We start from the raw sequence: 23869 nt of genomic DNA on the forward strand, positions 1-23869 counted from the left end.
TGATCTAATGGGGGGAAAATTAGTTTGTATTTTTTTAAATAAAAGTAGTTTTGGCTTTTCACTATAATAGAAAGGCAGTTTTCAAAGACAAATCTCCACCTTCCCAGAGGAAAATTTACATGAGGCCTAAAGAAAACAAAACAATAAAACCCACTTTTGGGGATAATCAGAACTTTGGTGGTAACTTGTCCATACTATACTTTTCAACTCCTTGGTGTTGTCTCCTGTAGTGTTTTGGATTTGTTTGAAGATGTTATATTGAGGTTGAATATGCCTACAACAGTGATGGCCCCCAGGACTTTTAGCATCAAGCATCAGTCTGTGGGACATTCTCCAAACCAACTGAAGACTCTTGTGCTTCAAAAATTTAAAATGTCCCAGGAGATATGGAAGAATAATACCCTGATAGGTTGCTATGCCATCGGGGATATTTTTTTCTATAGGTTTAGAGGACTCTCAAACTACACTTCAATAACTGACATTTCAAGAATGTTTCATCATAAAGGTTTATTTCAAAACCTGCTTTATATATTAACCTCAGTATGCTTCAAATTAGTGAGGTTTAGCAGGGTTAGGGCACAAGCCTATCAAGCAGGATCTCCTGCATAGATTCTTTGTCTGGAGAGAGGTTAGGGGACACTATTGCATATTTTGTAGTATTTTTACAGTGTCCATATTTTGACACAAAATCAACATGACGTTCACTTTTTAATTTTTTTTTACCAATCTTTGAGAATAACATTTATTGTCAAGTGACATTTCTAAGCACAATCTGTGAATTTGGTATTGTTCTAATGTAAGATTCCATGCCATCCTGACATCCCTGTAGTTGCTAGATATAGCAAGGTACATTATGGATAGTGTTGCAAACTTACCTCTCAGTCTCCAAATCAGAACTTTAATCTCCATTTCCTTTAGGTCATATGAATGTAATTTATGTAATGGTGATATAAAAATATAATAGAGGGAAACAATATCATCAGCTCCCAAGGGCAGGCAGACCTGACAGGGTATCTTTGGAACGCTCACAGTATTATTCAAAATCTCATTAATTCAGTGATATTTTCTGTACCTCAGCGAAAGCAAATTACCTATGTACCCTGAGACATTTGCATCTATCATTATTATTGTTTGTTTTATCAGGATGCACCGGTGATATGCTTGGTGCTATGAAAGATAAAAAGTAAGCACAATGCCTGCCCCGAGGAATTAATGTTAGATAGCTATCAGCTTGGTTCAGTGGATCTTTTAGATTTGACACCAGGGCCTGATTCTGATCTCACACCTGCTTTACAACTGTTTAACTCTACTGACCTAAACAGAATTACTCTTGTTTTCTACCACAATAAATGAGATCAGAATCAGGACACATCCTGGGGAAATTATGGCAATGCTGAGCAAAGTCTTATTAAGAAGAATCTCTTCTGTGACAAGATACGTTCAATGGAGAAGAGAAAAGGACTTCTGTCCAGCCCTGTCACAGCCTAGGCCCTTACCTAATTTAGAACAGTCTAGAACAGCTGGCTCAAATCCCTAAGACACCATACAGCATTAGAGAATTGCCAGAGTGAAGTGCCCTTCTGTATCCCTCCCACTACATCTTCTCCCACCACCTTAGTGACCGCTAAGCTGAAGTGTAATCGGCAGATGGGAGGGTGTGCACACATACATTAATTGTCTGTTGAGCCAAACTAACAGTTCAGGATGTTCCAAGGAACACTGGGTCCAGCATAAATAACAAAAAAAAATAGTACAAAAAAAAAAAAATCCAGTTGTTCATAGGGCACTTGATTTGGTGTGCAGGGGAGGGGTCAGAAAATATCAAAAGAGGTGGGAACTTGGTTCATATAGGCTTCATAATGACTAATATAAACCCTTAAGAAAAAAGGATTTATAATGGAAGCACCAACACTCTTCTTTGTAGCAATACTGCTTGAAGGAATAAAGAAAGTAAGATTTTTCCTCATCAGCCTTCTGCTAGACCCATACTGCTCCTTGTTGAAAATATAAGTACAGCAACGTGCAGCCTGAGATGAGGTGATGAGGAGCACTGTGGAATTAACCTCCAAATACACAGAGAATATACAGCCCATTGTGGGTCTAATCCTCCTGTGGAAATAAGTGAATATTCTGCCATACATTCTAATGGGAGCAGGATTGAGGCCTAAATTAGTTAAGCTACAAAATTTATGCAGGTGTTTGCAGGTAATATTAGGTTGTATTTGAAAGGGAAACCGGTACTAGTACTGTACCTTTCACTACCATAGCAGGGATAAGTTTCTGTAACACAAGACATCATATTACTGATGTCATATCAGTAATTATATGCTGCGCCCTATGTACTATAACAGGTAAGGAGGAATAGAATGAACACTTGAGGACTTACATTTGTAGTGACTCTTGCGCTGATGTCTGTTTTTAGTGTTATAGCATTATAGGCACTTGTGTAAATAACATGATGTCCAGGCTTGAGCACAGAAGAAGTATGTGAAACATGAAGCTAAGTGAAGGGAGGTGATAAATTTCCTCTCATGAGAATATGGATGCTAGAACCCATTTTTTTTCCCATTAAAATGAGGCAGAAATAGAACTCTTGCTTGGATGAATTTTACTAATGTGAACAGCATCACATTATGTAATAATGCTTAATATTTTATGTGCCAAATATCCAGGAAACTGCAAGCTTATCTAGTAAATACACTTTGCACCCACATGTTTCAGTGAATTGTGTTTCCTAGGAAGGGCTTGGCTGGTGTCAAAATAGGTTAACCTAGATAGTCAAGGCCTGATTTTTTCATTGCCTGCCTGTACTTTGTGTAAGCATTTATGCAACCAAAGTAATGCAACCAAATCGCAATTCTCTACTCACACTGGTGGCAGTCTTTTATGCCCATTTTTCACTCACTTTGCACAGCTGTAAATGACTACACAACGTGCCAGGAAAGGGAGAATCAGACCCAACATATATTCTAAATGGATCTGGATGTCACTTATGCCCTGTCATCCTTTCTACAAGGTGTGAATGAACCAAGGATTTTTCATCCCATAAGAGGCTTTTAGAATTGAAGATTGGCAGTTAGCCCAGTCAATCTATGTACTAAGCATCTGATTGTCAATACAAGGAAACAATATGGCAGCTTACTAGAGGAGATGCTGTAGGAACAGAACACTTCTTAGTTGTTAACACTTTTAATGAAGACTGTGAATGACTAGCCAACTACAAAAGCAGTTTCTCTTCCCTTGATGTTCACACCTCAACTGCTAGAAGAGGGCCTCATCCTCCCTGATTGAACTAACCTCGTTATCTCTAGACTGATTGTTGCCTGCATATTTATACCTGTCTCTGGAAATTTCCACCACATGTGTCTGATGAAGTGGGTATTCACCCACAAAAGCTTATGCTCCAATAAGTCTGTTAGTCTATAAGGTGCCACAGGACTCTTTGTTGCTTTTTATAGATCCAGACTAGCACGGCTACCCCTCCGATGCTTTTAACAAAGTGATTCATGCTAAGTACTTTTATTTTTAAAATGCCTCTATTTAAAAATGCCTTTGTGGTTATCTTCAAATCACCTGCCATGCAAAAATGTTCTGCTTTTTATATTTTCATTAATCTCCCAAATCTGATTTTTAAAATGAATTTACCTCTCTTGTGTGAGAAAGACTGTATAATCTCATCAGTGCCAGAAGATGTGTCATGATTTCACCAGATACTGCTTAGAAACATGGCCCTTTTATATTTCAAGCATGAATCTTGCCAGTGTATAAATGAGGAGATACACAAATCTATTGGCTTTACAGGGGATATTAATTTTAGCACCAAAGTGTATATATGTTGTCAATGATCCATCACTACTTAATTGTTACTTAATTAATTCCTTCTTTTACATGATGTGCTTTCAATGCATGGAGCTTAACAGAACATTCATGCGCCAGTAGCTAACCTTTTAAAACCTCTGTGATTTTACTGCTAAATTAGCTGAAGTGGGAAATTAAGGAGTATGAAGAAGCTAAGAGAGAGCTCGCAGTGGATAAAAGGTGTAATTACTTTGACATGGAGCTCACTGCTTAGCTAGTAAAATTTACTAAGGATCTAGCTTCGCCAAGGGACGTGACTTTCTTAATAGAGTTTTCTTACGCACAGAGCAACTTAGCATTACTCACCATTAATACAAATGACATGCTGGCTGGCTTGGAAAGGTAATTTGTTCCTTACCCTGAGAAATACTAAAGTTGTTTGTACTGGCTGAAATTTAAATGAAAAATTTTCTGCAAATCTTTATCATACACAAATGTATGATTAAGGTAAATTGGACAAAATGTACTGGCTTGTTTTCATCATTGATTTACCACCAATGTGGTGTTACTCATACCATTACATTCTATTTTCAGAGTAAAAATATAAATACGTATTGCATATTGGATTTGAGAATTTACTTTTTTTTAGACTGAAGACCAGCTGGAAATGTCCTGAGGCCATGGTCTAGTGGTCTGAGCATGGGACTGGGAGCCAGAAACTCCTGAGCTCTAATCCCGGCTCTGACAGTCACTGCCTCTGTGGCCTTGGGTAAGTCACTGAACCTCTCTGCCTCAATTTCCCTAGTCAATTTTTCCCTACATCAAAGGTAGATTGTGAGGTTTCCTTAAATAATGCCTGTAATTAATTAGGAAATTCAGGGTACTATACAAGTATTATTAATATAATTGTTAGGCTCTGGAATTATACTAATATCTCTGGCATTCATATAGCTAGCCTAGATAGGGTTCCAGTTCTGAGTTTTGCTAAACATACCTTTCACATTTCCACAGGGCAGCTGATATGTGTTTATGTCACCCTCCCAGCTCCACCTCCACATGTTGGGTCACATGTGATTCTAGGATGTAATGCAAGGCCAGGTGAAGGTGCTTGCAGGCTGTAGGCACACCACAGTTTTGGGGTTCCCTGAGATGCTGTCTGAACACAATAGTCCTGACCACCTCTTCCTTTTGGTAGTGGTGATGTTAAGGGGACCTCCCATAGAGATGGGGCAGCGGCATCAGGCTTTCATCTTCCCATAGGAGTTGCAGCAGGGTCCTCCTCCTTAGGAGCTTAGGGTGTCAGTAGGAAGCCCTGTCCCAAACCCTGGAGAGACAGAAGTGGTACCAGAGGGGCCTCCAATACTTATTCCAACAGCCAAGGATGTACCTACTTGTATGTGTAGGCTGGGACTACTGTAATCCCCTTCTTTGTGCTGCTACATTCACAGCCATCTGTTATTGGCAGGGTCCCCCAGAGCTGTGGGTCTTGTTGATAATGCCCTATTGAGATGTGTGATGCAGTTTAAGCCTGTCACAGCTATTATTTCAGGCAGCCTACAGACTGATGCAGATATTTGCACAACCATTAGGGCTAGAAGCTTACTTAAGTTTTTAATGGAAGCTGAGATTCTGGTGTAATTGCACTATGCCAAGAACTGGGCCATGGCTTAAACATGCCCTTACATCAAGAGAGTAAGGCAGAGAGAGAAATCCTTCCACTCTTTCTAGATGCTCTAAAATTAGAAAGATATATCTCTTGACACTGATTTTCTGAACTGGTGGGTGTTTTTGTATTCGGGGGGAAAGCTTTTCTCTTGATGGGTAGCATGTGTTTCAGTTTTGTATTCTCTGTAGATTCATGCTGTTAGTGCTTGTGAATTCAAGTTGTTATTCATTTCCAAGGTCTCCCTTGTTATGCTATTCATTCCCAAGCTCCCAGCAGAGTTCCCACTGAGTGTTTCACAGCATGAATTTGTTGTATCTTGATTTCTTTGTCCTGGGACTGGCTTCCGTTCTGTATGTGATTGGTGGCTGCCAATAATGCATAGTTGGGTCAAACATCATGGGTCAAATTACAGAGTCCAGCAGGTGATTGAAGAGATGGCTTTTGCCCTCTGCATATCCTAAATCAGGTGTACATTGGCCTGGTCCCCCAGGTGTAACTTAAAGCAGCTCTAAAGCTTACTCTAATTTATACTGGATGCATAGTCCTGGGGATCCAAACCAATCTGCAGCATCTGCAGACTTGCCTATTTTCTCCTGAACACTCTTCTACACTGACACAGGCTAGGATCTACGGTGCTAGCTCAGTGCCACTGGAGGACTTTTTACACTGAGGTGATCCATCTTGGGCTGAATGCATAGTTTTAGGGCTGCTTTATACCACCATTGCAGTGCAAACCAGCCACACTGCATTTGAAAGAGGAGTGCAAACTCCTCTTTCAAATTTTATTGGCCAGTGTTTCAAATGCAGTGCAAACCAGCGACACTGCATTTGAAACACTGGCCAATAAAAAAAGTAACAATCAGATCTCCATATCTGTATTACAGATAATACCTCTGATTATTAAACATGAAGGGATTAGAACCTATGCTTCACCATTTAGTATGATATTTCCTTTTTGCATCACCTTCAGGCTGGGCTGAGTCCATTTTAGGATTTAATACACTGATAGCAACACTTGAGGGTTCCAACTCTGCAGAACATTTGTTTTTGATAACTTGGCCAAATCTTGGATTTCTTAACTGGACAAAACTCATTGGAATCTCAGTTTGACGCTAATAAGACCTTTGCTTAAGTAAAGGTTGAATGATTTACTCCATGCTTCCATTAGAACTAATATATTTTTTAACCCTTATTTTCTAAAACCTAAGTTTTCAACTAAATTTGACTCAATTATCCTGTAAAATATTATTGGAACTCAGTATTTTCAGAAAATGAAGATCTCTAATCCCCAGATCCAGAATGCTAGCAAAGATTGGGAGTTTTCCCCATACCCTAAGGGCTCCAAGTTGAAGAGGGGTGACAGTGGGGAGTTTTCTGTTGAGAAAATTAAAATTGCTTAGGGAGTATTTTAAGAGGATTAGCCCTTCTCATTGAGTGCCAAATCCAGGTTCCATTTCAACTGATGACAAAACTCCCATTGTTTGAAATGAGCACACGTTTTGCCCCATGAGTGTGCATCACTAGGAGTGAAGTATCTGATTTTAAAATGTGGACTATCAGCATTTCAAACACTTCCTTGCAAGAATATAGGGAAACCTAGCACCATTGTTCCCTTTCAGAGGAGGCATTTTCAGATATTGATGGAGAACCATGCTAGCCACATATTCATGTCTCATAGCTAACCTCAAAGAAAAGGGATGCTCATTTCTGCATGTCTGTCCTCTTTGAATTCTTACTTGTAACTGCCATTTATCATAGAGGCTACCTTCTTAAATAGTATGGGCCTGAATCTGATCTCACCACACTGCTGTAAGTGAGAAAAGAATTAGGCTTAGACGACTAAAACCTACGTAGCAATTGGTTTTTGTTATTTGCCACCTACTGGTTCTTAGAAATCAGTGATTTACTCCTGTTGTGTTGATTTACTCATGAAACCTGCTAGTTTAATGTAAAATAAACTATACATATCTGATCCATTTCAGGTCTGCACTGTCCTTTTGAATAAAGTAAATTAAAAAAAAAACAAAAACAGATTTTACCCTAGGCACCAGTGGCTGGATTCCCAGCTAGTCATCAATTTCATGTTTGTGTAGAATAGACTTTGCTTCTGCTAAAAGGAAATGACCTGAATAGTAATTTTGTTTTTCTTTTTGTACTTTGAAAGCAGAATTCTGAAATGTACGTAAAACACATCTGTAACTTTGGCTAGTCACTGACACTAATGTAATGTGGCATACTATCAACCCAGCCAATAGGTTGTGATGTCTGAAATTGTTCAAATGCATGAACAACCTTAATAGCTGGTCCTGTGGGAGTGCCTACATTATTAAATTGACCCTAATGAAAATTACTTCAGTTTGACGTTCTTTCCAGGTTTCATGCTTCTGTAAGAATAAGACAACTTAAAAATATATATAATCATGCAAAAGTGAGGTTCACATCCATCCCCAAACCAAAAGAAACCATTTAAGAATGGAGTGACCAGGATATGGAAGCTTCATATCAGTAATGGGTGATTCTGTCTCATGAATTTTTAGGAAAATATAGGCCCAGCAAGAAGATGAGATGTTTTTATCATTATCATTTATGTATGCTATGTATGTATGTAGTAGGATCACCAAAAACACTTCAGATATAGTTCCTGCTCCAAAGAATTTATAATTAAAGGACAAATACACAAGTAGGTAGGGATTAGTGGAAGAAAACAACGAGACAATTTATCTTAGTAATAATCTATGTTACTCTAGCACAGGGATCGGCAACCTTTGGCACACGGCCCATCAGGGAAATCCGTTAGTGGGCCGGGACGGTTTGTTTACCTGCAGCCTCTGCAGATTTGGCTGATCCGCACTCCCACTGGCCATGGTTCACTGTTCCAGGCCAATGGGGGCTGTGGGAAGCGGTGGCCTCATCCCACGCCACTTCCCACAGCCTCCATTGGCCTGCAACAGTGAACCACGGCCAGTGGGAGCTGTGGATCAGCCAAACCTGTGGACGCTGCAGGTAAACAAATCGTCCTGGCCCACCAGCAGATTTCCCTGATGGGCCACATGCCAATGGTTGCCAATCCATGCTATAGCACCTACAGGCTTCACCTGTCAGGGACCACAGGTCTCAAACCTGGGCCATAGGGCTATTAGGGCCTTGTAAATGCTAGCCAACCACCCAGTAACCTGCGAACAGTTGCCAGGACTGGAAGCTGAATTCCAGAGTTGCCAGAACTCTGGAGAGTCTGATTGGTTCCCTGCTTGTATTTAAACAGAGCACAGAAACAGGAAGTTGTCCATGCAACTGAGTTTCCCCTGCTGAGGGCTGCTTCCCTTGCTCTACCTGCACCTAGTGCTGGACAGTGATCTCCCAGACCTTGTCTGCCTCCTGCCATCTGACTCTCCAGCTGCCATCTGGCATAGCTCAGACCCTGATCTCCTGGTATTTGACCCAGCCTGTCTCCCATGTCAACCATTGGGTGAGACTGTCCATGTCCCATTTGTGACATCAGGGCCATGTTGCGTTTGTACGGTGCCTAACACATGAGAGACAGTCCCAAAGTGTTTATAATCTAAGTGAGGGTTCTCAAACTGTTTTTTACTGACGACTCCTTTCACGTAGCAAGACTCTGAGTGCAACAACCCCCTCCCCATAAATTAAAAACATGTTTTTATATATTTAACACCATTATAAATGCTGGAGGCAAAGCAGGGTTTGGGGTGGAGGTTGGCTGCTCACGACCCCCTCCTATGCAATAGCCCTGTGACCACTGAGGGGCCACGACCCCCAGTTTCAGGACCCCTGATCTAAGTAGACAAGACAGATACAGAATAGGAGAAGAAACAGTCACAGAACACTAAAGACACGTGCCCAGGATTTTTATTCACTGTAAGTAGCACAGAATTGCTAGGTCTTTAAGAAGGGCTTAACATATGGACAGGATACAGTTCTTGTAGATGAGGACTGTATCCTGTCCATATTTTGCATCATGTGTACTAGTTAGTGCATGTGGAATAAAGCATGGAGGCGATTTCTCAATTTCTTGCAAAATGGATGAACAAAGATGGGAAATTTGGTGGAACAGAAGAGACCAAGCCAACACAAAGCTTGACAAAAGAAGAAGATTTGTGTCTTGATTTTGTTTTCTAGCATTGTGGCCAATTGATGTGGCCAAATTCTCGATCCACCATTGAATATCTTATGGACTCTTATGGGAGAGCAGCTGACTCCAGCTGAAGTTCAAGATCAAACACAAACACTTCATGGGATTCATATCTGTGACCCTAGGACAAATGGACTGCAGATTTTCTCTCTTTCCTTTATAGCAGGGGTCGGCAACCTATGGCACGCATGCCAAAGGTGGCACACAAGCCGATTTTGCCTGGCATCCGGCTGCCTGCTGAGGTCCTGGCCGCCGGCTCTGCTCAGCCAACTGCTGGTTGAGTGAACGAAACCCCAGGCCAGCAGGAGGCTGAGCGAGGCCGGTGGCTGGGACCCCAGACCGGCGGCAGGCATGCCCTCTGGCTCCCCCGTCACTGCGCTCGGGTTCTGTGGCTCCTGGGAGTGTGAGCCTCTGGGGCACGGGGCCCTGAGCCTGCTGCGGGAGGCGGAGCAGCGCACACTCCCGGGAGCCACAGAGCCTGAGTGCAGCGAGAGGGGAGCCAGGGGGTGCATGGGGACCACTGCCCGTATGCATCTGCTGCAGGAGCGTCCCGGGGAGGGCACCAGGCCACAGCCTGGGCAGGCACGCCCCCCAGTCCCCCCTCACCATGCTAAGGTTCTGTGGCTCCCGGAAGTGTGAGCTGCCATTGCTGCTGCCCATCCCGCAGCTCCCCCCTCCTGTTGCCATGTGGAGGCAGCATCTGACCGGCATGGGCATGGTAAGAGGAGTCCCGGGGGGCAGTCAGAGAGCAGAGGGAGGGTTGGGAGTTCTGGGAGTCCTGTCGGAGTGAGGAGTGGTTGGATGAGGCATGAGAGTCCTGGGGGGTCTGTCTGGGGGTGAGGGTGTGGGTGTGGATAAGGGTTAGGGCAGTCAGGGAACAGGTAGGGGGTAGGATTCTAGGGGGGCAGTTAGGGTGGCAGGGGTCTCAGGAGGAGGCAGTCAGGGGACAAGGAGTAGGGGGTTGGGGGTTCTGACAGGGGAAGTGGATGGGGGCAGGGCTCTCCCCTCTTTTTTGATTGCTGAAATACTGTAACCTTAGGTGAGCAGGGAACTGGGTGCATGGGCAGGCTGGCCCCTGGGGTCTATAAAAGGTTCGTTGGGATTTGCCCCTCAATGAACTGATGTGCAAGGGGGAGGTGGGCGCAAGGTGGAAGTTTAGCCTAGGCACAAAATATCCTTGCACCAGCCCTACCCCAGGGGGTGTATGCTCCCCAGGTTAAGAACCACTGCACTAAACTGATAAGATCTGCATTTTAATTTAATTTTAAATGAAGCTTCTTAAACATTTTAAAAAAATTGTTTACTTTAAATACAACAGTAGTTTATAGACTTATAGAGAGAGACCATCTAAAAACGTTAAAATGTATTACCAGCATGCGAAACCTTAAATTAGAGTGAATAAATGAAGACTCGGCACAGCACTTCTGAAAGGTTGCCGACCCCTGCTTTATAGAATTAAAGTTTTCATGACTGATCTTGACCTTTAGAGTAGGAAGAAAGCAAGTGAAACCTTAAAGGAAATAACCCTGTGGGATGTTGTTTTTTGACACTGTATAAATCAAAGTGGGGCTTATAGCCAATTTTTTGGGGGAGGGCATTGTAGTACAAAAGTATAAAGTTTGGAAACTTGTATGTCATGTTAGCATCAAGAGTTTAAAATGTGTGCTAAAAATATTACACTCATTTCACAGAGAGGAAGTCTTCATAGTAAAAATGTTATGAAATGAAGCCATTACACATGCATATCTTGTTTGAATCCTTCCCCCGCCCCCATTTTCTGAATCCAAAACAAATGAAAAGCTTATTAAATCCTGCGAGGTAACCTGGATCACTTTTTAGACTTTGTGACAAAACTATTACATGTATAGAGGAAATGCAGAAGGTGTCATAGTACAGGGATTTTAGTAACGTATTAGACAAAGTGCCTGTCAAAATGTTACTTGAAGAATTCTAATTGGCTCATCACGTGGAGCACTGTCATTTCAGCTGGAAGGCTGAGAAACCATAAACAATAATTAACGGAATACATTGCACTAGGGTGAGATAGACTACGGAGTGACAGATGTGCGAAAGGCCTAGTTTTACTTTATTAGGGATATTTTCAACGTCATAGGAGCCTGTAAGCGCCTAACTCCCATATTCATAGATTCCAAGGCCAAGAGGGACTACTGTGATCATCCAGTCTGACCTGTAAGTCATAGAACATAGAACTTCCCAAAATTAATTCCTAGAGCATAGCTGTTAGAAAAACATCCAACCTTCATTTCAAATTTGTCAGTGATAGCATCTCCACCATGACTCTTGGCAAGTTGTTCCAAAGGTTAAATACTCTCACCGTTAAAAATTTACACCTTATTTCCAGTCTGAATTTGTCTAGCTTCACCTTGCAATCATTAGATCATGTTATATCTGTCACAACTGCATTGAAGAGCATATTCATAATTGTTTGTTCCCCACATAAGTATTTGTAGACTAATCAAATTATCCCTCAATGTCCTTGCTCTAAATAGATTGGGGTCCTTGAGCCTATCACTATAAGGCATTTTTTTAAATCCTTTAATCATTCTTGTGGCTCTTTTCTTAACCCTCTCCAGTTTATCAACATCCTTCTTGAATTGTGGACACCACAACTGGACTCCATATTCCAGCAGCAGTCACACCAGTACCAAAATGCAGAGGTAAAATAGCACTCTCTTCCTTGAATGCTTAAACGGGAACATAAAGTATCACATTAACTCTTTTGGCCACAGCATTGCTCTGGAAGCTCAAATTCAGCGGATATCCACCACATCCCACAAATCTTATTCAGAGTCACTGCTTCCCAGGTTAGAGTCTCCCTATCCTGTAAGTATGGTCTGCATTCTTTGTTCCTAGATATATGCCTTGACATTTAGCTATTTTAAAATGCATATTGTTTGCTTCCACCCAGCTTACCAAGACCAGATCACTGTGTATCAGTGACATCTCCTCCTCATTATTTACCACTCCCCCACAGTGAGAGTGATGATTTTTTTTTCCAGGTCATTAAATAAAAATGTTTAATAGCGTAGGACCAGGAAACAATCCCTATGGAACCCCACTAGAAAAACATCTCTAGTGATTCCCAGCTTAAAATTACATTTGAAGACCTTTCAATTAGCCTGCAGTTAGGCCATTTAATATGTGCCATTTTAATTTTATATCATTTTAGTTTTGAAATGAAAATATCATGTGATACTAAGTCAAATGCTTCCAGAAGTCTAAGTATAATACTTCGCTACTTATCTTTATCAAACAAACTTTGAATCTCCTCCCGAGAAGATGCATTTTAATTTTCCATATACCCATGTTGACTGGCATAATTTGTATTACCTTCTTTTATTTCTTTATTAAGTACTGTATCAGCCACTCCATTATCTTGCTTAGGATCAATATCAGGCTGACAGGCCTATAACTACCCAGATCATTCTGTTTCCCTTTTTAACTGTTGGCACACCCTTAGCTTTCTTCCAGTTTTCTGGAATATCCCCATTGCCCCAAGACTTAATGAAATTCAAAATGAATGTTCCGATAAGCTCCTCAGCAAACTCTTATATCCCTGACAAGCTATCCAGACATGCTGATTTAAAATCGTAGTTGCTGTTGAACATACTCATAGGCTTTATGACCAGAAGGGACTGTCATCATATCTAGTCTGACTTCCTGCACATCAGAGGCCACACAACCTCACCCATCTGCTCCTGTAATAGATCTATAACCTCTGGCTGAGTTACCAAAGACCTCAAATCATGATTTAAAGACTTCAAATTACAGAAAATCCACCATTTACTTCGCTTTAAAACAAGTGACCTGTGCCCCATGCTGCAGAGTAGGTGAAAACCCCACCAGGGTCTCTGCCAACCTGATAAAGGAGGAAATTCCTTCCCAACCCAAAATAAGGTAATCAGCTAGACCCTGAGCATGTCATTGAGACCCACAAGCCAGACATCTGGGAAAGAATTCATGTTACTAACTCAGAGACCTCCCCATCTGGTGTCCCATCTCTGTCTGTTGGGGATATTTGCTACTATCAGTCAAAGATGAGCCACATGCCATGCCAACTATCCCCTCCATAAATTTATCTCAGTCTTGAAGCCAGTTAGGTGTTTTGCCTCAACTATGCCCCTCGAGAGGCTGTTGCACAACTTCATGCCTGTGGTGGTTAGAATCTTTCATCTAATTTCAAGCCTAAACTTGTTGCTGACCTGTTTATATCCATTTGTTCTTATGCAAACACTGGTGCTTAACTTAAGTAACTCCTTTCCCTCCCTGGTATTTATCCATCTCCCCTCAGCCTTCATTTTTGTTAGGCTAAACAAGCCAGGCTCCTTAAATCTTCTCTCATAAGGTAAGTTCTCCATTCTTCTGATTATCCTATAGTCCTTCTCTGCACCTGTTGCTGTTCAAGTTTATCTTTCTTAAACATGGTAAATCAGAATTGCACACACTATTCCAAATGAGGTCTCACCAATGCTTCATATAATGGTAACTCTTCCCTCTCTCTACTGGAAATACTTTGCTGGATGCATCCTAGGATTTCATTAGACTTTTATGGCTGTATCACTTTGGCAGCTGATACTCATCCTGTGATCAACCAATACGCCCAGGACTTCCTTCTCCTTTGTCGCTTCCAATTGATACATCTGCAGTTTATTGCAAAAATTTTTCTTGTTAGTTCCAAAGTGCATAACCTTGAGCTTTGCACTATTAAATTGTTCCATTTCTATTACAAAAAAACTGGATTATGATATTCCAGTCCTCCTTTCATATTGACAATTCCTCCCAAATTTGTGTCATCCACAAATTTTATTAGTGCACTCCCACTTTTTGTGCTAAAGTCATGAAAGAAAATGTTAAATAAGACTGGTCCCAAGATTGATCCCTGAAAAACTCTGATAGAAACTTTCCTCCAGCTTGACAGTTCACCTTTCAGTGACCTGTTGTGTGTAAGGAATTGGTTTAAGGGGAGACTACCTTTCAATTCTTGTATTAATCCACATCTTGTCCTGTTTAACTAATAATTTCCCATGGGGAACTGTATCAAATGCCTTACTAAAATCCACGTAGATTAGATCTATTGCATTTTCTTTGTCTAGAAAATCAGTTATATTCTTAAAGAACACTTTACTATTGACTTTAATTTCCTGTGCAAGACTCAACTCTGCTTAGCCTTTGGCAGTTGTCAGTTTTCCCCTCGTACACCTTCTAACCTCCAAAAAGTAGCTCTCCTTGCTGATTCATCCCATCTTCCATTCTTTGTAGGCTTTTTTCTCTCTCTTAATAACCTATTTGGGATGCTCGTTCATCCAGTTTGGCCTGCAACCCTTTTCCTATGATTTTTTCCCCCCTCTTGCTTGGGATACAGGCTTTAGATAGCTTTGCATCTTTCACTTAAAGTATTTCCAAGTCTCCTCCACATTCAGATCTTTGAGTTCAGTTCTTAACTAATTCCCTTAATTTTGTAAAGTTTGCCCTTTTGAATCAAGGACCCTAGTTACAGACTATTTTTGTTTATCCTTCCATTCAATTTATATTGAATTAGTTCATGATCACTGGAACATCTACGAGGTCCTCGCTACTTACCAGTACTAAATCTAAAATGGCATCACCTCTTTGTTGGTTTGGTGACTATTTGTTGAAGAAATCTGTTGGCTCTCTCATTTGGGAATATCTGGGCCCTGCCATGATTATTAGCACTTGTCCTCCAATCTATATATAGGAAATTAAAGTTTCATATAATCACACAATTTCCAGTAATATTTATTTTGTTAAAATATTAGAGGTTTCTATCCATATCCTGAATGAATCCTCAGGGTTTGTAGCAAACCCCAAGCAGTAACCCAGTGGTAGAGGTAACTTACCTTCTTCGCCAAAGTGATTTTTGACTGAAACAGAGATTGTTTTATCCATTCCATCACTTCAGGTTTTTTTTAATTTTACTTTTTTTACAGTCTACCTCATCATTAATATACAATGCTACTCCACCACCTTTACCTTTATTTCTGACTTTTTTGAACAGCACGTATCCTCCAATACCGGTACTCCAATCATGACTACCATTCCACCATGTTTCTATTATTCCTATAATATCTGATTTCACTTCCTGCACCAGGTCTAGTTCCTCCATTTTGTTATCCAGGCTCCTTGCACTGGTGTTCAGGCATTTTACTTGTTTCTGCTTGGCTTGACTCAGATTCCTTGCCTGATTTAGGTACACTCATTCTACTGTCAATATCACTTACCTGACTGTTAATGTCATTGCTACTGGCACTCTCTTTCCTCTTGTTGTCCATTCTCCTTCCCTCTATTGTTCTTTTCTCCATTGCTGGTTCTTCTTACTTAATTTTCCTTCTGCTCAATATTGAAATCAAGCATGGAGATTACATGAGCGTCTCCCAACTGTCTCCACCAAATCATCCTCGAGATACTAGTGGAATAGAAAAAGTGTTATCATATCATATGATAAAACTAATATGATATGACTACTTCATCTGTTTTTTTCCCCGAATCTAGAACAGAAATATTTATTGAACACCTCTGCTTTTTCTGCATTATTATTGCTAGTTCTACCATTTCCATCTAGTAATGGACCAATAGCATTGTTCTTGTTGTTTTTCTTCCTGTTCTTAAAAAACTCCTAATTGTCCTCTGACTGCTGGCAGTAGATTTTGCCTTGTCTTTCTTTGCTTCCCTTATCAATTTTCTAAAATTCTTAGCTTCTCATTTATATTCATTACTATCAACTTCCTCTTTCTTCCACTTGTTATACATTATTTTTATAGCTTCACTCCTCCTCTAAACTAGGTCACTTTTTTAACCTGTATGGCATCCTTCCTCATCTGTGGAATTGTGGCTTTTTAGGCATCTAGTAAAGTGTTCTTAAACAATTCCTAATTACCATTCACATTTTTCTGATTAAATTTTTACTCCCAGCTGATCAGGTTCATAACTGTTTTCAACTTTGTGAAATTGGCCCTTTCATAGCACCAAGTATGTATTTATCACTGATCTGGCCTTTATTCTGTTTGCACATTATAAATGTGATCAAATCACGATTACCTGTACCTAAGTTACCATTAATTTTTAGTTCTATGATCAGTTCCTCTTTATTTGACAAGATGAGGTCAAATTGCTCCCATGTTGCTTGCACCACTTTTTGAGTTAGGAAATTGTCATATATAACATTTACAAATTCCAAGGATGTTTTAGTACTGGCAGTTTGAGACTGTCAGCATGTTTCTTAAATGAAATTCCCCATAATCACACACTTCCCCCCCACACACACACACATTATAGACCAGTACATTTAGGAAACAGTCATCCTGTTCCCTACTGTGATTTGTTTATCTGTAGCAGACCCCAAGTAATGCCCCATCAGATGTTTTATCTGTTAAGACATTGATCCATACACATTCAAGTTCATTTTCTTGAAAGTTGTCAGAGTCCAAAAGAGGCATTGCCATTTTTGACAGTGCCACTCCCCCTCCCCTTTTGCCTACTCAATCTTTCCTTAATAGGTTAGAACTATTGATTTTGATGTTCCAGTCATGGGAACCATCCCACCAGGTTTCATTAATACCAACTAGATCAAATTTATGCTAATAAATGAGCAATTACAATTCCTTTTGTTTGTTACACCAGTGCTAGGAGCCTGAGTATAGACATTTACATTATTTATTCTCTTCATGTCTTTGGTACCTTGATTAATTCTGTTCTTGTGCTGAATGCTCATATCTTCCCTCTTTTAACCAGTCCGTTTTGTTATTAGTTTAATGCCCTCCTGACTATTCTAGCCAGTTTGTTCCTAAGAAGATTGGTCCCTCTTCTACTGAAATGAAGGCTATTCAAATCATACAACCCTCTCCCCATAGAAGGTGGATCAATGGTCTACAGCACCAAAACTCTCCACCACTTACCTAACCAGCGGTTCACTTTCAGAATTTTCTGCCTTTTTTTTTTTTTTTTTTTGCCCATGGGACAAGAAGGATCTCCATGAAGTCATTCTTCTTCAGCACATTTCCGAGTTCCCTAAAGTCAGCTGCTATCTGTGGGATATCCCGTGATGGAATGTTATTAATGCCAGTATGAACTATCACCAGTGGATCCATTACATCCACTTCAAAAGTCTAATTTTAGACTGATGTCTTGTGGAAGACATCACACTATTGAGTTGTCTGCCTGAATCTTGCAGAATGTTCTTTCAGTTCTTCTGTGTATTGAATCCCAGCAAGGATCATATATCTTCCCTGGATTATTGGAGAACTCTTTGTGGACAAGCTTGATTTTCTTGCTCGCTGGGCCAAGCTGCCATCCACAAGTATGTCCTATATACCTCTCTGTTCCTGTTGACCACCTGTATCTTAAGTGGAATCTTCCACACTTTTCACATTGAGAACCTGGGTATCAATTGGAAACTTCTAGCTGTGTGCAATTCCTCCCCTGCCTCTTTTCTCTGGTGGCCATAGCCTGCCTGTACTTGTCTATCTCCAGCTGAGTAGAATGCCACTGTGACTTCCTGCCTCTGGTGGTTACAAACTCCCAGGCCTCCTCTCTGACTGCCTCTCTCCCTCTGACTCCTTGGTGGCCAGCTTCTTCCTTCCTTGAATGTGGAGTACTGATGTTTCCTGAATTTGACTATTTAATAACTCATCAGTTTCTCTAATTCTCAGTGTTATCTTTACTTGCCTCTCCAATCAAAGAATCTTCTTTTCCAGCAGAGCAACCAACTTGCATTTCATGCACATGAAATCCCTTCAGTGTTCAGGCAGGAAAGAGAACTTGGCACAACCATTGCACATCACCACCACTGTTCCATCCCTGGCCATCTTGAAATTCCATGTAAAGCTGAACCTGGAAGGACAGCCTCTCATACTGCCTCTCTGAACTCCCACTCAAACCTTACTGTTCGCTGCATATGTTGTGGCTCTCTTGTCGCCTCGCAAGTCAGTGGAAGTTAGGTACCTAACTGCCATTTGTACCTTTGAAAATCTCCCTCAATATATTTATTAGTTATCTGGAATAGGTTTGGGATGGTTAGCAACTTTATATCTGCACTTAGGTATTCTCTTCTCCAAGAGAGGACCTAAAATGGTAATATCAGTTGATACTAATCTGCCCCAGGTGGTCTCTGTTATGGGGCATTTGTACAGTTCTTTTCTTCTGCCCCACCTGTTCAGTGTGCCTAGGAAGCCACTAGGATGGATAGCAAGACAGTTTGGCTTGCAGCATAACCAATTTGTTTGTTGAATCTCAAGTCTGCACCTCTTTCATGAAATGAAGCTGGTCAATCCCATACTTTGGCTGAGACTGGAGCTTGGAAGAGAGCCAGCTGGTTTAAGGCTCATTCTAAATAACACTAGATGGTGGTGGGACAGGGTAATCAGTTTAAGAGAATAACAGAAATAGAATCTGTCCCTTCACCTGAGGGGGCATTTCCTCTGTTATTTATGGAACACTCCTAGATTCATAGAATATCAGGGTTGGAAGGGACCTCAGGAGGTCATCTAGTCCAACCCCCTGCTCAAAGCAGGACTAATCCCCAGACAGATTTTTGCCCCAGATCCCTAAATGGCCCCCTCAAGGATTGAGCTCACAACCCTAGGTTTAGCAGGCCAATGCTCAAACCACTGAGCTATCCCTCCCCCTCCCCCAGTTGTTGTGGAACTATTAGGCCTTGGACTGCTGCTGGATGTCCATATAACTGTTGCAGCCAAGAATTTTTTCCCTCATGTGCACCTATATAGGTTGCAAATTTTCCTGTTGGATGCAGACTTTACAATAATTATCCATGACTTTGCCACTCTCATATTGAAATACTTCAGTCCCTGTCTTAGGCTATGGCTGAGGAACACAGTGCAGTTCTGGAGCAGGGGGCCTCTTGCTCCCTAATCCTGATCCAGTTGTGTGCTGGGCCCATCCCTCAGCTAAGGTATGTCAGTCTAAGTCTTGCTTATGAATACCTAGTTTATAAAGTATACAATTTCATATTACACTTCTGAACCATTCTGTAATTTCTGGGTGAAGAACTTTTACTCTTGGGATTGTCAACAAACTGATCCCAAAGGTGGCCTAGCTAAATTTGTACAGCCTTTTATTTCCACTGCTGGATATTGGACATCATTAGAGAGAACAGGGAAACTTGGGTATCCCATAAAGCTTAATGAAACTCCCTTGGAAAGAAGGACATGATATAAAACCTACTGAAGAGAGAGAGGTTGATATGTTGAAAGACAGACAGGATGCTGCTATGGTGAGAGACTTCCTTGGAAAAAACATCTTTGAGACCTGGCTGGGATTATAGCCTTGAGTTGAACAGCTGAGAGATAATTTGACTAAGGATGTCTAGAATGAGGAGAGACAGCTTTTGAGTCATAAAAAATGTAGCCTTAAAGGGAAATGGAAGCAGGAATAATCAAACAGTCAGAAAACCCTGTCAACAGTGAATCTTAATTATTTCCTCCCCAAAAGGGCTGTGAAGAAGCTGACTGCAGTCTGCATAGGCACTGAGTCAGCTGCCACACCTGAGGGGTCTTAGTATTACAAGGGTGTCACAGATTTTGGGGGAGACAAGGCCCTGCACCCCTGGCTTCCTGCAATTCACCATGACTCTCAGCCAGCAAAACAGAAGGGTGATTTAGTCAACAGGAACACAGTCCAAGACAGGTCTTGCAGGTACAGACCACAGGACCCCCTCAGTTAGGTCCATTTTGGGGGGCCCCAGGGAGGCCCAAGACCCATTTGGGCTCCCCTCCATTTTCCCAGCCAGGACCAAACCGACTCACCCTCCACCTCTAGGCTTTGTCCCTTTCCCAGCCCAGGAGGTTACCTGATTCCTTTAGCTATCACCTTGCTGAGGGGAAGGGCCCAGAGTATTGGCCCGTTGTACACTAGCCCGTTGCTCTGCAACAATTACACCCCTTATCCCACCACCTAGAGACTTAAGAAATATAGGGGAAACTGAGGCACCCTTACAGTATTCAGAGGAAACATTAAGAACAGTCCCACTTCATCACAAAGGGGTAGATGCCATATTGAAAAAATTAACTGATAGTCATTGTCACAGCACCAGTACACCCCATCCCCCTAGGGGTGGGACAAGGGAGTGGTAGGCCCACAGTTAAAGCTAATAGGGCTCCCCCAGACTGCAGGGAAGCAGGGCCTACTGGCCAGAGTCAGTGGGCCACCCCCCTAAAGGGGAAGCCAGATAAGGGGACCCAGGTTCCCTGCTCCACCAATTCCCACTACAGGGCCCTGGTAGTGGCAAATGGATTCACCACTAAGTCAGCAAGGAATCCACCCACAACCCACCAACTGCTGCCAGGACACTGTCTAGCCCCTCCCCAGGCTACTTCTTGCCATGACTCCTGCAGTTGAAGTCAGGGTATCTTCAGAGTGCCTGAGTTCCGCAGGTGGTGACTGCAATCTCCCTGGATCCACAAGTGCCTGGGCCTTGACATCACATGCTCCCACAGTCTGGGATCCTGGCAGTTGCTGCTCCTCAGCAGGAGCCAGCAAGACACATCCTTCCTCCTTGGCAGCCACTACAGTCTGAGCTAGGCTGCTCCCTTTTATACTGTAGCAGCAGTATAAAAGTATACTTTCTAGTATATCAGATCTTCTCCAGGCCTGTGTATCTTTAACAGGGTTGACGGGCCCTGGCTTCTGCTTCTAAGAGTGCTGCTTTAACCCTTTCTGCTCCAGTGCAGGGCCAGTACACGTCATCAGTCATACTAAATGTAACATGGTGCAAATACCAGTGAGGACAGAAAAAAAAAATAGAAAAATCCCTGAATAAGTTAGACTCTTAGTGAATATAGATGCTGTGAGTGTCTGGGTAAGGTGTATACTTCTGGACTCCCCCATTCCAGAACTTGAATGAAAGTCCAAAAAGAGAAACAAAATAAATGTAGGTAGAAAGAACAAAACATGTTTAATTTGACTAAGTGGTGATGAGCAGGAATAAATCCAGTAACAGCAGTCTCTGAGAAATTCAAAGCCATAAATATGGAGGAAGAGGAATGGTTTAAGGTGTCCACAGAGATATGAACTAGAAATAATGAGATGGCACTGAGCACTGGAAAAAATAGGCTGAACATCAGGAAAAATAAATTATAACATATTGGTCTATTACACTGTGGAATAGTTTTCCACAGAATGCGTTAGAAGCTCCATTGATAGTTTTATCCAAAGCAAAACTGGACAATGACCTACAAAGTATACTGTGGGGATCAATCCTGTATTGCCAGGGACATACAGGCTACATGAACTAAAAGGTCTTTACCAATTCTAGTATCTTTGATTTTTTTTAAAGCGTTTTTTTTTAAATACCATTCCAAGGCTGTGCATGCCCCATGCAAAGTGAAGTGTTGAAGCACTCTGCTGAGCTTAGTTTCCACACACATTTTTTTATTATCTTCCTTATAGTGTTTAGTTAGTCTGGTAAGTCAGACACCTCTCTGGTTTTAGAAGCTGACACTGGTTGAATCATGCCCCACAATAATACTTCAGCTTATAAGGGAATGATTTTATTTTATTGTTTTAATGACTGAGGCCTTTGGAAAGTGTTGATATGGTTCTTTTTGGAGTTATGTCAGTCTTCTCCATTTTATGACCAGAATTAGGCACTCAGAGGCTTAATTCTGAGATCACAAAAAGTTTGGATTTGTAGCAGTAAAAAATGTGTGGTGTTGAGCCTTGTTAACTACCATTGAAAAGAAAAATTGAGGCTGTCTCCAGCAAATTACAGGTAACAAAATTCAGAGTGAGTGATTCCCCCAGCAATCATTAAAGGTAACAGTGCCACCAATTGATCATTTTGAAAATAAAGTGAAAATTACTAAAGCTCCACATAGAGTCAGCATCGCAAAGATTTTTGTGAATGCGTGGGGGGGGGAGGAAGGAGCGGGAATGTTGGGTTAGTTTTGTTTTGTTTTTTGGCTGTTCCTTTGTCATTTGTTCTTCCGTCTTTTCTTCCTTCTGCTGTCAGGAGAATTCATGGAAAGATACTTTCATTCCTGGTTGCCTCTGGAAGTCAAAATAACTTACAACTGTTCAGGCAAGGAAGGAATTTGGAGTTTTAAAGGATGCTGGAATGCCTGTTTCTCAGGTTATACGCCAGTTCTGCCAAAATAGGATTAATGGAGTCTTTGGGATTCTGGGGAGACTAATGGTGCACGACTTCAGAGCAAGGCAGGCTGTCATTAGCAGGCTGTGGCTTCTGTGCCCCTGTTTCCCTCGAGAGACTCCCACCAAGATTGCCCCAGCCTTGCTGTATTCCCAAAATACAGAAGTTGCAATTACTTTATCTAAAGAGAAAGAGAGAAAAAGCATCTCATGTTAGAAAACAGACTCTGACTCAAGTTGGATAAGATTGAAATAAGTTGTTTATTATGCTGATTGGTTCCTGAATTTCTATTGTGGATGTTTTTGAAGGGGTGGGTTGAGGAGGACTAAATTATGTGATCTGTTTACAAAGTCAAAGGTTATTTCACAGAGCCATTAATGTGGCTAATATTGTGCTACTTGTCCAGCACTGAAGGACTCTTTCTTTACTTAGGCTTTTGGACTTCTGTCCCATTGTAAGGTATGGTTTGTGGGTTGCCTAGAAGGGCTGGAATCCATTAATGGGAATGGACACTCACTTCCCACACTGTACTCTCTCAAATACATCTTCCTGGACCTCCACAGACCCTTTGTTTGCCATTTCATTTTTTTAAGTCACTGTCATCCCCAGGTGCTCACATCCCAGGGAGGAATTTGGCCTTGGGGAGGACAGTCTCAGTTCTGCCTTATTTCATTTAATTGATTGATTAGTGCTAGTAGCACTTGTGTACCTGCTCTTTTAAGGTGTGGGAGTCTTATTTTTCATTAGTTTGTGTTACATTAAGCATAATTGCCTTCAGCTCTGTTCTGTTTCTTCCTGAAGTGCTCTGCTTCTCCTCCTAGATTAACTCCCACACTTTCTAGTATATCAGATCTTCTCCAGGCCTGTATATCTTTAACAATGCATCCCACTCCTCCTCCTTATCTTTCCTCTCTTCTCAGGAGATGGCAAGTACATTAAAGACAAGATTAGTGCTATACACTTTTCCTTCCACTGCTTCCTACCATGCCTTCAGCTCTGTCCTCCTTTTCCAGAGATTCCAGAACCCCATAGCCTGCACCCTTGACCCTTTCCATTCCAGTATCCATGTACTTCCTTTTCCTTAACTGCTCTCTCTCTTTTCTGCCTGTTTCCC

At 41.6% G+C, this 23869-nt stretch overlaps 1 protein-coding gene across 6 annotated transcripts in view; it reads left to right on the top strand.

Moving 5' to 3' along the window:
• LOC116828374 (chemokine-like protein TAFA-5) overlaps positions 1–23869 on the top strand; it is a 659974-nt gene that overhangs the window by 563229 nt on the left and 72876 nt on the right. For 2 of the 6 annotated variants that reach the window (XR_012655736.1, XR_012655737.1), the window contains exon 4: positions 4448–4567. The exons of the other annotated variants lie outside the window; for them this stretch is intronic. The gene's annotated coding sequence lies outside the window, so the exon portion shown is untranslated. The remainder of the gene's footprint in view (positions 1–4447; positions 4568–23869) is intronic. 6 annotated transcript variants of the gene reach the window in all.

This window comes from Chelonoidis abingdonii, chromosome 1, assembly GCF_003597395.2.
Source record: "Chelonoidis abingdonii isolate Lonesome George chromosome 1, CheloAbing_2.0, whole genome shotgun sequence".
NCBI classification, from domain to species: domain Eukaryota; kingdom Metazoa; phylum Chordata; order Testudines; family Testudinidae; genus Chelonoidis; species Chelonoidis abingdonii.